The 16,797-nt window shown below is 37.4% G+C and overlaps 1 protein-coding gene across 2 annotated transcripts in view; it reads right to left on the bottom strand.

The window, feature by feature from the left end:
• The window catches only part of CCDC91 (coiled-coil domain containing 91), a 290,110-nt gene that overhangs the window by 25,661 nt on the left and 247,652 nt on the right, over window positions 1-16,797 (bottom strand). The gene's annotated exons all lie outside the window — the stretch shown is intronic.

The raw sequence follows: 16,797 nt of genomic DNA, 5'->3' as shown, positions 1-16,797 counted from the left end.
ACATGCCATTCTTGGGGGAAAACAGACAACAACCATTAAAAACTAAATAAAATCATTTCAGTTACTGATAAGTTCTAGGGAAAAAAATAAGGCATTGGTGGTAAAGCATGGTGGGTAGGGGGAGAAAAGTATAGAGCGATGTTTAGCTAAAATGCCTAGCGATGGCCTTTCTGAAGAGGCAATATTTGGGAAACCTTTGCAAGATTTCAGTTACGGTAATGTGATATCTGATTTGTGCTTTGAGAAGATAGATCACTGGCTGCTGTATGGAAAACGTACCGCAGTGGGGGAAAGAGTACAAGTGTGGAAGCAAGCAGTCCTGGTAAAGATGATGGTGGCTTGGTCTTGTGACACAGTAGTGGAGATGGTGATAACATTACATATGCATGAGATATTCTGAAGGCATATTTGACCTGCTGAAAGACAAGGCTGGTCTGGGCCGGAGACAATGCAACGGAGAGATGGTGATAAATTGATGAATTCAGTATTATTTTGCAGTACAACTGTCAGTCTTGTTGGAAGACTATGAGGGTTACGGAAAGAGGATGACTTCTAGGATTTTGATCTGAAGGACTGGTACTATTTATGATGATAAGAAATTCTTCTGAAAGAGAAAATCTGGCAGGGAATGGGTGACAGAAATCAAGAATTCTGCTTTAGACATATTAAGTCTTTCTTCCCAACCCATGTCCTAAGGTAGACTTCACAAGAGGCTGTGTTCCTCTAGGAAAAAAATAATCACCTCATATTTCTTTATACTATCCAAAGGATTCAGCCTATATCAAAGGCTCAATCAATACATGATAAATGAACTTATGAAACAGGCATTATCCAATTGTTTTTCAAAATCTAATTAAGTGAAAAGAATTAGCAAGTTGGAGGAGGAGAGTGAAAGGCTTTTAGGGAAACTATTTCTTATTTCCATTTTTTATTTAAAAAACAATTTCTCCACCCTTTCCAATTTCAAGATTCAACTCTTGCTGGCTATACACCTTCCACACTGGTACCCCTGCTGGTATAACCATACTCTCAGGAGAGAAGAGCACAACAATGAGTATTGATGGCTTGCAAGAGCTTGCAAAACCATTACAGTCCAGAATTAGGAGAAGCGTTTTGGGATCAAGACATACAGATTTACATCTAAGTGAAAATAATACTTTTTCAACAACATTTCAAACTATAATTAGCCTTGAAACACGAGAACACTATATTAATCCTACTAATAAGAAATAGACATTCTGTAACTGGGTACTTCAGAGACTTCCCTTTCTCCCCCTCCTTGTTCCCATAATTATCAGCTTTCAAAGGCAATCTATGGGCAGCCGGTTAGCTCAGTGCCCTTAACAACAAGGTTGCTGGTTCGATCCCCGCATGGGCCACTGTGAGCTGTGCCCTCCACAACTAGACTGAAACAACTACTTGACTTGGAGATGATGGGTCCTGGAAAAACACACTTAAAAAAAAAAAACGTCCCTCTTTCAAGGGGCAGTAGACTGGGAGGGGAGGTTATCACTTTGTGAGGGGTGTAAATGTCTAATCATTACGTTGTTTTGTACACCTGAAACTAATATATAAAAAAAAGCAATCTAAATATTTCCATTTGGATAGTACATAGATAACTATCACACATATCTTTTTATACAGTATACAGCCTATAAATAACTCTTTAAGTATCATGCATTTTAATTATACGTTGATTATCTATAAAGAATTTTGAAAGAGAAGTTAATTAAACAAAATATTAAAAACACACTTTTAAGTCACTCCAGAACTAAGTTCTATTAAACAGTGATGTATATTATGTTTCTACTGAGAAACTAACTCTCCCATTGCTAGAAGACAATGAAAAGCTTTCAGCCTTGCAAGATGACACATGCCCCTCCACCACCCTTCCCACACCCTGCCACTAAGATTTACACCTACCTCCTAAAGTGCTGGACCCCAGACAGTGCCATGGGCCATAATCCAACCTGGGAAGTGCTGTGCCTAGAAAGGGACTATACCTCAAAGGAACTGTAGGACTTGGCCAGCACAAACCAGCAGGAGGCAGAGGACTATGTATAAGAGAGCGCTGGATCAAGAGAAGATAGAATATAAGTTGGAGTAATGTAGAGTTTATTGATAGGGGTACATTCTCTCATAGGATTTAATGACCTAGCAAGACAACTGAGATGATGCTAACATACTGCTGTGATGGCTCTTGGGAGCATACAGAAAAACATGGGCCACATAATGTGAGGTAGAAACGCCATAACTGCTATGGCAGACAGCAGAAGTCCATACAGGTCACGTGACTTAGACGTTGCTGGTCTAATAGAATGATGAAATAGTTTCCTAAAGGTACAGCTGAGACTCCCTTTGGAGATGATATTCTGTAATCCATTCTCTAGGACACAGAATACACACTAAATCAACCATTATAAGGACTTGTGTCCCCAACAAGTAAAATTCAGAGGTCCAGGAACTAAGAGCCTGTATCGTTCCTGCTGAGAAAGACCATTCTAAGATGGCCCATTTTGAAGAGTGGCCCTATTTATGATCACTTTTAATAACTGACCTGGAGAATTTGCATTTCCCACACCTGTAACCTTTAGGCTTTAGAGATTCTGATTCCTGGAGGAGTGATATTCCACCGAAGGACACGGTATAAGTACCATTAAACTTTAAACTATTACTGCCACCTTGTCACTCCAAACTCCTCATGCCAAGGACTGCAGGCAAGGAAAGAAGCAGGGGTAACTGATCCTGATCAACAAGAGGAGATAGTACTTTTAACAAAAAGGTACGGTAAAACTATGTTTGACATCCAGGTGATCCAATAAGGGCATCTCTTTGAACTCTCTTGCCTCATTTTGACAGTAACTAGGTGAGTTCAGCAGCCATAGCCAAGAAACACATGGCGACAGAGTGTTTGAGGTCTTATGGATGTGAGTCTGGGTTATCTCATTAGGTAAGCCCCGGCAACTGCAGAGTTCGGCTAAGAGTACAAGGAACCTAGAAAAAGGAGTAGAGAAGGGAGATGAGAATTACTTGTGACCTTGAGACCCGATAAAACTGTAGGAGTTACAGCTCATTCCAGCAACTCTGCTTTTTAAAATTTCCCCACAAAAGAAGATCAGAAGACCAAAGAGAATTTCTGTTGGAAATGTTACACAACTTATATAAAGGATTTGAGTGGTGCAAGGGATGCCTGTACACTACCCACAGCCAACCTCAGGACTAACGTAATGATACCTCTAGTTGCTGGGAGTGTTGGTGGCTAGCGGTGCTTAGCTGAGAGCCTCTCCAGGAACGGCTACCTTGGCCAAGGTCATCCCCTCTCCCTGAGAGGCTCCCACACTCCGTGACTGGTCACTGCAGGTATATAAAGGCCCAGACCCCTTGCCTCAAGGTGCTTCAATTCTGAAGAGTCAGCCAAGCTCCAGGGCTCCGTGGGATTAGCTGAAGCCCTTGTGCAACTGTTTTGTAACTCCTCCTTTTGCCCAACCCTACTTCCTTTTCCTCCCATTAAGTGTTCATCCTAACAGCACTTCCTAATAAATTTCCTGCACACAAATCTCAATCTCAGAGTCTCTTTTGTGGGGCATCTGACTTAAGACAAACTGGTAAGGCTGTGGTAGTATCAGCTGATTATTAGATCTGAATATGGCAGAAAGACATTCATTAATTCCTAGAGCTGGAAGATACCAGGAAGAACATGTTTAGTGGTGAGCACTGTTTTTTTTATCCCTAAAAGATGAGTTCAGAAAAGTGTTGGGAGGGTAGGAAGATAACTGAAAAACATTCAAAATTGTTTTTGTGAGTTTCTTGGGAAAATCATTGTAATTTAAAATACTTATTTTAGTAACTAGAAGACTATCATTGGGAAAATTGGCAGTGCTTTTGGAATCAGTTGTTTGGGTTGTCACAACTCGGGGGTGGGTGCTATTGGCATCTCCTAGGTAGAGGCCAGGGATGCTGCTACGTATCCAACAATAGCTACAGCCCCGCAAAACCAAGAATCATCTGACCCAAAATATCAATAGTAACAACGTTGAGAAACCCTGGTTTAGAGGTCACCAAGTATACTATACTCATCATCTCATTTTATTTCTGGGATTATGGGGATGATTAGCCCTGCTTCATTACAAGTGGGGAAATTGAGCTCAACAAAAGGGACTAATTTGCCAAAGGTCAAAAAGAAAGCCACCCGTAAAATCCGTTTAATAGTTCATTCCATTTTATGCATTTTTTCTGGCTCAGATGGCAGATCGTGACGATCTAAACTGGAGAACACTGGTAACATTTACCTCACCTTCATCCCACCCCTACAAACCAAGAGGCTACACGTCTATTTGTAAAGCTTGACTTGCAGGCTCAAGACTGTCATTCACTGATAAATTCAAACCCTTCATTCTATTAAGAAACAAAACCCATTATATTAAGAAACTAAACTCTGCATCAGAGAAACAAAATCGTTTTCAAACATGGATTCTACATAAATTTATGCATAACATTTCTTCCCAAAGCTTGATTCTAATGAAGCACTTCTACATTATACAGGACTGGGAGGATTTAATATATTTATGGATAGCGTTTTATAAAAATTGTTTTATTTTGTCTTTCATGTCTGGGAGACACGCTCAGTCAATGCTGTCACCAATGATAACACATAGATTAGTCCAAGAGGGAGCACGGAGACCAGTCGTTAGGAGTGTTCTTCTGGGGTGCCCATTCGGCCCTTTTCTAGGCGTGTGACTTGGACTAGCTACCTAACCTGTCTCACAGATTGTTTTATTACCTGCAAAATAGCAACTAACTCTGAGGCCTGTTGTATGGATTAAATGAGATCATACACATGAAGTACAGTGACTGATAAACCATACACAGGGAATAAATAAATGGTAGTTATATTGACTATTGGTTGCTTTTTGGTTGGCAGTATCTATTTCTCCTTTTTAATGGCAACTTGAATTCCATTCAGGAAATGAATTCTTCCCTATCAGCAATAGTCTGGTGGACTGTAATTAGGAGTCTTGCTCTCCCACTAGTCAAAAGGCAGGCATGTACCCCAACTAATCCAATCACACGCTCCCTCCCTGGAATTTATATACTGTATGGAGAAACAAAGAGACAGAAAATGGTTAGTTTTCTCCACTCACTCCTAGCAATGATATCATGACTAGTTTTTGTTTTGTTTTGTTTTGTGTTCATTATGACACCATTGTTATTGTGGCTGCCTCTGAATTTCCAGAGAAGACTTGCTTCTTTTGCCCATTTCCAAGTTTGGGGTACAGCCTCCCACCAATTTTGTGTGCCTCTAATGTCCTTTCAACAAAATCCCTTTTTCTAAAGTTAGCCCAATCCAGTTTCTATTACTTATAATCAAAGAACCCTCCGGATATACTTCAGCTATATTGTACATCAGCACCAGTTATTTAATCTAATTAATATATGAGTAAATTAGGTACAAATAAGATTTAGTGACTTCTCTCTGCTTCCAGAAGTACGTTTAATTATTGATTTGCCTTTTGGTTTTAGCACTAATGCATATCCACACACAGTGAACTCTATATAGGAACTGAACACTGTTTACCTAAAAGAAATTTTTCCTGTGGAGCAAAGGTGCTGTTTAAGCAGTCATCTCTGTTTGCTCTCTGTTGGAGCAGTTCTTGGTAAAACTTCAAGAAATACAAGGCAAATGAGAAGAAACTGAATGTCTGATTGATGTCTGATTGCCTGGGTCCACAATTCTATAGGCTCACCTGAGATCTTAAATAAGAATCTTTTCAGATACAGAGACTTTCATTATTTTTGGCTTTCCTTCTGTGTCTTGGATGTGGTTGCTCTTTGGGTATAGCTATGGGTCAGGCTCTGTGGTAAATCTGAATCTGCAATTACTGGCATCAAGGTCGGAGGCGAGGAGTGTAGCAGCAGTGTAACTGTATGTTTCTTAAACAAGGAAAAAAATGAATAATCACTGGTTTTTGCTTTACCGATGCTTTGATTCACTTCATTTTTCACTGTGAGAAGGTAGAATGGCAATTCCTTGAGTTACTTTAGTATTCACTTCCCAGAATAACTCTTTCAAGGCCACAGAATATTATGCCTTTGTCAGGTTAGTTGCACGATGAAGCAAGCAAGGTGGCATTTCAGTGCATGGTACAAAAATATGCTCTTTCCCGTTACTTGGTACACAAAATTCAGTGCTCCATTAGTTTCCCCATATTCCAGATTAGATGATTCTAAAGGCAAACAGTAACAATTCTTTGAACAGGGAAATTTGGAAAAACTAAACACATTCTTAAAAGGTAAATGACTCCCTGGATCTTGCTGAATAAATAGCAAACTCCAGACTTTTGTTAAAAAACATGAGGACAAAACAAGTCCATTAGCAGATACTACATTGGGTAACAGTTCTTAGTTTCAGTATTACTGAAGCAGCTTTTAGCAGTTATAATGCGCGTAGTTTTGGTTAGTCTATGGCACTATTGCCCATCTGTCATTTTGTAGCAAGTTCCTAAAACTGAAGTGGCAACTCCAAATCTCTACAGATTAATTTATGGCTACAGAAAAGCTGTTCTTCTGATAAACTTCACTTAAGTCAGTTACCTGTCAGACATGGCATTTTTTTTCTTGACCTATATATAAATAAAATATATGCATAAGTATTTTTTAAGTGACATAAGCATTTCCAATCAAATAGTTTAATAACTGGTTCAAAAACTTTCCTGAAGAAAAAAATAGAAGGCACGGAAATATTTGGTTATTATATAATGTATCCATTTTCCTAGGAAATAATTTACCCCAATAGTAAGGAACAATTGATTCAGGGTGGTCTTTTGGATTATTCTTTCTTCTTAGTTATATGCCCTATTTTCTCAACCTACTAGTTCGGATTTCTATATTTTGTGAGAAATATAAGGACCATGGTTGCAAGAGATTTCATCATCTTATGGATTATGTTGTACTGAACACATCATAGAACTCATCAATCAAAGATCTTTTTAATTCCTAAAGTGACATTTTTCAACATCATGTCTTATGGTAATAACCACATTCATAATAAAAATTCCACTGTCATAAATATTTTCAGCAGGTACTTTTAAAACCATAATCTAATTTTGCAATTTATAGCCTAGTCCCAAGCATGCCATGAGGTATAGAAGACACTAATTTGAACCATGAAAGCAGAGTAGGGGTTCTTAGGTGTGTGGCCGCACCAGCTCATGCTTTACTCCCCGTGGGGAGCAGAAGAATGAGGTGTCTCAGAGATTGCCACTCTTCCCCACAGGGAAACTCTGCTAGTCCTTTCTCACCAGAGATAAGCTGAATGCGAATGCCTTGTATCACACTATGGGATATTAAACTTTTCTCATTTTATAAAATTAACATTTTTTTCAGTTCAAACACAATTAAGCTAACTCACTGTCTTATATGTTTTATTACTTTTGAGAATTTTCTTTTTCCTTAGTTTAAATCAGAGATTACTGTATGATACCAAAGAAAACTCTCAGATGACATCATATTTAAACATTGTGATTCCTTTGAAATAACGCTGGGTGTCAATCCTTTAAACAGATCGTACCTCCATCATAAAATTGCTGACAAACTACGTACAGATCAGGTGACTACTTCTTGTCTGAATATACCATTTCTGTGTTGTAAACTTGTTGGAAAGAAAGGCAAAATTCCTGTTAATGGCTTATCCTTGATGACAGAATAAGATTTTTAAATAATGGGGGAAGCCAGAAGAAGTCTACAATTGACAGATGGACTACTGAATACTTTTAAATGTATGGCCCTATGGAATTCTGCCTTCATTTAAGAAAACTGGACAGAAGAATGCCACGTTCTTTCAGATAACTCACAGATGATAAAGAAAATAATTAAAAATACTTCCCAAAATAATTAAGGCAATTTACACTTAAAAGTAATTGAGTGAATACAAACTTTACTCTAGGGACCTTAGTCTCTACACTCTACTCAGACAAGTAACATCCATTTCTGATTCTGAATTGTGTTCTCATATTGTGGATGTCACTGTGACTTGATGCTTTGTTTTTTTCTTCACTTTTTTACTTATCCAAATCTTAGCCATTCTTATGAGTCAGAAGTATATTCAGCTGTGGGTAACAGAAATCTGACCAACAGTGGTTTAAACAAGGGTTTATTATTTAATGTACGGTGGCTTCTGGGAGTAAGCAGTCCAGAGCTGGTAAGCACTCTAGGAACCAGACTACTTTCTTACATAGGTATCTTTAGCATGTGTTCTCTCTCTCTCTCTCTCTCTCTCTCTCTCTCTCTCTCTCTCTCTCTCTCTCTCTCTCTCTCTCTCTCTCTCTCTCTCTCTCTCTCTCGTCATAAGATGGAGTGCACCTTCAGGCATCACTCTATGTCCAAGATAGGAAAGAAGAGGAAGGATAGGCAAAACATACTTGCCAAAGGAGTCTGTCCCTTTGTACCAGGAAAACAATAACTTTCTAAGAAGCCTCACTCAGTACATTTCCTTTGGAACCTCAGTGGCTAGAACTATGTTACATGGCCACTTAAGGCTCCAGAGCAGCTCGAGGAGTTGCATGTTTGTAACTGTGCACAGTGCTACCTTTTATAACTCTAGAGTTCTACAGTAGGGCAGAAGGGGAGACTTTATATTATGTGGATAATTACATAGCACTGTTTGCCACGCTTCTTCAATGTTAGATGAATAACTGTGATCTATAAACAGTCTTACCATTCCATTTCAGTCTTTTGTGATGTTTCATTCTCTGAATGCTCAGAGCAATGATGGGCTGAGTCATGTATTACAGCCGTTACGTACTACCTTACGCAATTATTTTTAAACATTTATTTAGATCATCATCCCATAAGTCCTTGAAAATGAAGGTCAAATTTTACCTCTGTATAAAGTAAATATATTTGACTTACTGATGAATTTAGTCATGAATTACATCTCTGTCCTGTTCTCTAGAGAAGTAAACGTAGCCTATCATTTTTTGCTTTTCTTTCTTTCTTTTTAATTAGTTTCAGGTGTACAAAACAATGTAATAGTTAGAAATTTACACCCCTCACAGTGATACCCCACCCCCAATCTACTACCCCTCTGACATCGTATATAGCTGTTACAATTCCATTGAGTCTATTCCCTATCATTGTTGCTTTACAAGTTACTTTATTCTTGACTACTTCCTAAGCAATCTAGCTATTCTCTGAATTGCTCTAAGTTTTACTGGTTTTCTACTACATTCCCTAAGTTTATACTGTTCCTATCAACATTATAACAATAAAACTTCACGAATTACTTCTCTCTCCCTGTATCCAATACACAGGGAAATACGACGGTCAACTATATCCCGATTCTGACCATCTTGATTGCTATCACCACTGTCCGAGCCACTACCATCTTTTGCATGGACTTCTCCAAAACCTCCTACCTGGTATCTGTCTGTTTACTCTTACGCTTCACAGTCTATTCCTAATACAGTAGGCAATGCCATTTTTTGAAATTTAAGTCAGATTATGTCACTTCTCTTCATGAAGCCTTGAAATGGCTCCATCTCATTCAGAATAAAAGAGTCAAATGAAATAAACTGTCCTGTATTATATCAAAGATCTTAGGGAGTGAGGTATACTTTAAAATAACTTTATATCTAGAATGGAAATAACTGTAGTATAATTCAATTATGACAATTATTTTGCATCTCTTTCCATCTAAATCTTCCATGTCAAACATGTCTTCCAACTAGGAGAAATGGGAGAACAGTCTGAACAGTTATAGCATCTTTAAAAAGGTAGTAGAACTTTCTCAACAAATGTATGAAAGTATTCCTCTCACTACAATGTCTCTTAAAAATATCTTTACACGTGTCTTTTCTTAGACATAAGTATGGAGAAAACCAGTGGTCTAAAATATTATAGAAACTCTGTACCCCAAATAAATGCTTATTCATTAATTTATGAATACATAATGCATTTTTCTACTAATATGATATGCATATTATGAAATACGTACTTTTTAAAAAGTGAGACTAATGTAATTGAATAATGCTTCATTAAATTTGAAAATCTTGGTTTAGTACTTGGTAATAGAGCAATTTAGCTCTAGATATAGTTTATTTCAGAATTTGATTTTAATGGCTGTCATGGCTAAAAAAAAAAAAAAATACCTCAAAGCGATATGTAGGTCAAAGTGAAAAAGTGTATAGTTACAATAGCTAAGACATGGAAACAACCAAAATGCCCATCGGTAGATGACTGGATTAAGAAACTGTGGTACATTTATACAATGGAGTATTATGCAGCCATAAGGAAGAAAGAAATCTTACCATTTGCAACAACATGGATGGATCTAGAGAACATTATGTTAAGTGAAATAAGTCAGACAGAGAAAGATAAGTACCATATGATCTCACTTATTTGCGGATTCTAAAGAAAAGAATAAGTGAATGAACTAATCAGAAACAGTTTGGGAGACAATGAGGAAAAACTGAGGGTTGCTAGATGGGCGGGGGGGTGGGGGGTGGGGGGGAGGGTGAGGGGATTGGAGGGCAGTCGGTGACCACAGGATGGCCACGGGGTTTGAAAATCAATCTGGGGAACGTAATTTGGTGGTTACCAGAGCGTAAGGGGGTTGGGGGGTGGGGGATGAGGGTGAGGGGGATCAAATGTACGGTGATGGAAGGGGAGCTGACTCTGGGTGGTGAACACACAGTGTGATTTATGGATGATGTGATACAGAATTGCACAACTGAAATCTATGTAATTCTATTAACAATTGTCACCCCAATAAATTAAAAATAAATTAAAAAAAAAAGTGTATAGTTAACTGTATTAAATCATGATTCTCATTTTTCAATTTCACCCACAGATTAAGTTTAGTGAAATTATGAAAACATTGAATTCAATATTAGATGACACTAAAAGCCTGTGAAAAAGTTGTAGTATTTTACTTTTATGTTTGGTGTTTTTGGAAATGAGAGAAGACACAGGAGGCCAGCCATGTAGGGTCCCGTAGGCCACTGCAATGACTCTTTCACTGTAGATGAGATGGAGCCATTTCCAGTTTTTGTGCAGAGAAGTGACATAACATGACTTAAATTTGAAAAAAGGACATTGTTAGAAATAGACTGTGGGGTGTACGTGTAGAAGGACAGATACCAGGTAGGAGGCTTTTGGAGAAGTCCATACAAAAGATGGTAGTGGCTCAGACAGTGGTGATAGCAATCAAGGTGGTCAGGATCGGGATATATTTTAACGATGTATTTCCCTATATATTGGACCCAGGGAGAGAGAAGTAATTTTTGAAGTTTCATCTTAGACATCACTACACGGTGAAGGATTTTCTGATCCTCTAGGACCTCATGAAGTCCTCCTGTCATGTGCTCTTACAGTGCCCTGTCCCACTTCTCTCAGAGCATTATCACGTGTGTGGCAACGTCTTGTTTCCCCCTTATCCTTGTTAGACTCTACGCCTTGAAAGTGTAGGAATGATGTCTACCTTGTTTATAGTATTATATGTACTTAGTATAAAAATATTCAATAACCATTTGTTAACGAATAGACTACATGAAATCTACAAATAAAACTCAATACTCTTTGGCAATAAAAATATTGGGAAAGATGTTCTTGGCATAGGATTGAACAAAACCTTCCTTCTTATTTTTCAACAATGCTGCATCACCAGTTTTATAAAATAGTTCGTAATCACTTATATTTTATTATGAACCATATTAGTTAAATACTATTATATATTTTTCAGCAAGTGATGGTAGCTCTTGGATGAGTATACCAACAACATCTAATATTTTTCATAACTAACGCATGAAAACCTTCTAAGAACCTAAAGCATAGATGACTGCTCTGACTGGTTTTGTTTGAAATGTGAGATTGGTCAGATCATATACTATCAGACACTGATAGGTTGCGTATAAAAATAAAACAACTTCAGAGACAGTGGTGGGGAACATTCCCATGTTGACCGTTGATAACGTGGTCCGCATCTCTACGGAACAGATCTATTCTGACAATCTTTTGTTAAGTTTCTTCCTTGGTTTTATACAGTACATCCGTAGTCTGAGACAAATTTCTTGAAACAGAGTTTAAAAGCCCAAAGTAAGTGAGAAGCATGGCTTTTCATGACTCAAAACTGGGTAATGGGATCTATTAATTATTTTAGCTTGTACGTACCCTTTGTGCTCGCCACGCATGTGTCTAGCGAAAAAAGTACTAACACTTTATCATTAAAACTATTTTTGGTAGAAACTTTGAAGCAAAGAAGATAATGTATCTAAGGTGAGCAGAACCCCATGAGGCACTGGGTGTCATATATTCCATGTACAAATCCCTTTCAAATATCTTTAATATGCTGTATCTGTTAAGAAGGGAATTAAAAGTATACCTAGCCAATGGTGTCTATGGCTTAAGAAGTTGCTCAGGATGGTTTTCCCTTGATGAGTTTACTACATTTAAGGATTGGTTTTCAGCTGTGAGGTATTGACCCCGGCTTTGCAAAAATACCAAGCATAGCTCTTTCTCTCAAGAGAAGATTTGGAGTAACTGAAGTTCACAAGACTGACTATAAAAACTTCCCTATGTTGTAAACAAATCACAACCAGAAAGTTGCCTTATGAGCACTGGATCTCAGCAAGGGAGTTAGCTTATACAAATGTTTAATGGCATGTCTGTATTCACGAAACAAACTTTATTGAACCTTCGCCATGTGCCAGGCTTACTCTAGATACTGAGAATACAGTAGTGAACAAAATAGACAAGGTTTTTTCTGAGAGCGTACATTTTAATGAAGGAGACAGACAATTAAACTGGATTTTTGTCTTTTTTATTTACTGATGTATCTCTAGTACTTAGAGTACTTCCTGGCACATATTAGGTATTCACTATATTTGTTGACTGAATAAAAATGTAACATAATAAACCAAAAACAACAAAAGAACAAGACAAACAAATGAGAAACAAAAACTCATAGACACAGACAATAGTTTAGTGGTTACCAGAGGATAAAGGGGGTGGGGGATGGGAGATGAGGGTAAGGGGGATCAAATATATGGTGATGTAATACAGAATTGTACACCTGAACTCTATGTAATTTTACTAACAATTGTCACCCCAATAAATTAAAAAATAACAATAAAAAATGTAACATAAACTATTAACATAGTTTCAGATAATTATATGTGCTAGAAAAAACTAAAACAGGGTAGTGATATGATAAAGTAAGGGTACTAGGAGAAAGGGTAGCTAACCTAGATTAGGTGGTGTGGTAGAGTAAATTATTGTTTGCAAATATTCATCCATTATTTCTCCCCACCTCCAAAGGGGACATAGACTTTTCTACTCTTACTGATGTTGAATCTGACCGTGCAACGTGCTTGGCCTCATGATGTGTGCAATGTACTTTTCTGCTTTTTGACCTTGAGTTTGGCCATATGACCTGATTTGGCCAACAGATGTCAGAGATCTGACAATCAGAAACTTACAGTGTTTATGTGTTTGGGTTTTCCCTCTTGCACTTCTGCCACTGACATGAGAAGAACATGCCTTGGAGAGCCTATCACAGATTCCTTCTTAGTTTTAGAAACTCTGTTCAAGTGGCTTAATTTCCTTCACTAAATGTAAGGACTTTGATTCTTGAATATCTATGCTACTTTCACTATCTCATGACTACATATGTGGGAGTCTTAAATATAAAAGAAATGTAACTAAACAAATTGAACTTTGGTGGGAGAGGTTAAAGGAAGAGATTTTTATTAACTATGAAAGTACACAATAAAAAAGGTAGATGTAAAACTTTTTTTTGTTAATAAGATTTTTCATTTATCCACTAAAATCAACTAAGAGCAGAAGAAGAGCATGTTTGTTTAGTCCAGTGGCTAAACTCCACCCCAGACAAGATATTTTTATTTTCAACACACGATACATAAGAAAAGGAAAATGTGACCACAGGACTGGAATAAAGATCGAAGACAAAAGCAAAGTGTTGAATATATTATAGTCATACTAAATCTTAAATGAATAAGCACTCCAAACTATAAAGGAAAAACTAAGCAACAAAGGTATTTTATATGCCAACTATCCCCACAGATGAATAAAAAGCAAACATTAAAATTCTTGTAAAAAGGCCAAGAAACTATGATTAATATGTTCCTGGTACAAGGTAATAATCACATTATACATGCAAAAATATGAAAAATGTGACAAAAAAGGTGGAATTATTTAATGAGTCAATCGCAATATACACTGCATTCTAGATATAGGATTTATCCCAAAATATTGTACTTCAAATCAAATGTTCAGAAAATCATCTAGATTAGAAAACATCATCTGGAAAAGACTCAAATGAATTGGAGAGACCTAATGTTGAAACTTACTAGTATTATAATATTCAAGACTAGCTGCCAGATTTTAAGCAGCCACGATCTTATGAGACAACCCAGAAACTCAAAGGAAGATAAAAGAGAAAAGGACCAGTGAAACAGTCACAACAAAACCTATATATTTATTAAATAGTTAAGGACTGAAGCCTCTTCTTTTTCAGGCTTAAAATACATGTGACTTAATTTAATAAACAGTACTTTGCTGTCTAGTTTCTCATTGTTTTCTTCAGTTTTACACCTAAAATTAGTTGAAAAGATAGCAGAGGCCAAAGATAACAGGCTTGAGAGCAAGAAAGTAGAGAAGAGGGTAGAAGAAATAGACACACTGATAAGAGTGTGAAATAAACATACAGAACAAAGAGGGTGCCAAGGACACAAGAGGCAACTAAAATTTCATTTAGGAAAATTCAGTAGAAAGACAGGTTAATTAAGCTTTTTTTACATTAGAAAACTTTGTAGCCAACATTCTATGACAACTAGTGCTATATCCAATGTATGTAAGATGTCCCTGAATTACCAGGGGGAAAACTGTTGGTTAACTCAAGGACGATTTAATCACTAAAATTTTAATCACTAAAATTTAAATCTTAAAAATAAAATCTATTCACACATACCTTCTAAAATTATCTATTTTTAGAATGTGTACCTGGAAACAAAAACGTTATCTATCCAAAATACTGAATATCCTTTGAACAGTGTCAGAGAATTTAGGCATAACTGTAGAAACCTCAGATAATTTGAAAAAGAATGAAATTATGGTGGCCAAATGGCAAACTTTCTACAAGATGTCAGATGAATCTGCTGATTGCTAAAACACTATTTTAGAAGGAATGAAACCCACCTACTTAGACTTCAAAGGATTAGTTTTAGAATTATCCAAGAGTCTAAAGAGCTGGAAAAAATATTTCTACAGTAACCATAGCAACTTGGAAAAATTTCCCAAAGTATGTAGTGGCCATTTGTAATGTTCTCTGATTTTTGATACCCTTCCTATATTTGATGAATTTCTGGCCTCATGAGGTATGCCTTCCCTAGGTAAAATCCAGAAAACTCAGGTATCTAGCCTGCTCTACTCCCAAGGCTCCACTCCATCAGCTGTGAAAGACTGAATCAGAAGTGAGCAATTAGAGGAAGGAGGCTCTCTGTAGCATCACTTTGCTCCACTTTGAATGGGTGAGAACCATTCAACTGGTGGGCATCGCAGTGGTTGAACTGCTTAAGCAATCGGTTCTCATAGTGCTTGATGGGAATGTTGCAGCAAAAGGAAACTTATCTTTAAGCAAACTTGAGGTGTAGTTTTTGGTGTTGTTTCTAGAAGCTTAAACTTGACCCTGGTTTTCCAGGTCTCAACAATTTGCTCAACTACTCAATTTCTTTTTAATAAACTTTTCTGCGGCACAACTAGCCAGACGTGGCTCCTGTTGCTTAAAAAAAGAACCCTGGTTAATACTAAATGGTTACTAGAAGTGGTTGAAAGCAATATTAACTTCAGGAAAATCAGGAAGATCTACAGTTAGTTACCTCGCTCTGTAAGGGCTGATGGCTCTAAAAATTCAACTGTTTTTTTTTTGGAGGGAAAAAAGGGTGAAAATATGGTAGCCCATCAACTGCAGCAGCAAAGTAACAAATTATTAACTGCAGTCACTTCAAACTAAGTGACCAATGAACAAGACTGTGGGAGATCCAGTGGCTAGTAATATGGAAAAACAATATGAAGAGTGAAGAATTCAAAGACGAAATTAGTTGCTTCTAATGCCATAGCACAGCTTTTCAAAAGATAATGAAATGTTCACCATCCTAAATTCTCAGTTCAAGGCAAGAATCACAGCCAAGAGTTACTCCCTAACATGTTCCCTGGGAGGAAAAAGCCAGCCAGCCAGCAGCAGCGCACAGCACCGCCTGTCTTCAATAGGTCAGGAGTCCTAACAGGTAACATTTTTCAATGCAGATAATGCGATGCTGAGGTGGCAGACCTCAGGGAGAAACACTTACACGCAAGATACAGGAGGAAATGCTAACTTATTGCTAGCAGAGCTGAGTTGTAATCATAATTCTTTGACCTACAGTGCACTGGCTTTGGCTATTTGATCAGATGATCCAAATGGACCAAACAGATAGGCATGTAAAAACTTCCAAGTTAATAAAATTATAAAATATCTAGGTTTAATAACCACAGGCCTGACTTGAGCACCTGCAATAAAAATTTGAAATGTTTCTTTTCTAATTTCCAGTCCGAAGTCAATTCCCAGACCCAGAGTTTTATGAGCGAAGGAGAGAACGCAAATACTTGAAGATGTATATTGTGATGACATCACAGCATGAACTGTAAACTGTCATCTTGGTCTTTCTCATCAACATAACTATAATGGAGAAAGGGAAATACCAGGCCTTTGGGGTACTGCTGTATAACAGCTCAGAACTAACACTA

This window comes from Rhinolophus ferrumequinum, chromosome 10 (assembly GCF_004115265.2).
Source record: "Rhinolophus ferrumequinum isolate MPI-CBG mRhiFer1 chromosome 10, mRhiFer1_v1.p, whole genome shotgun sequence".
In the NCBI taxonomy this organism is placed as follows: Eukaryota; Metazoa; Chordata; class Mammalia; order Chiroptera; family Rhinolophidae; genus Rhinolophus; species Rhinolophus ferrumequinum.
This window is presented reverse-complemented; position numbering and strand designations above follow the sequence as displayed.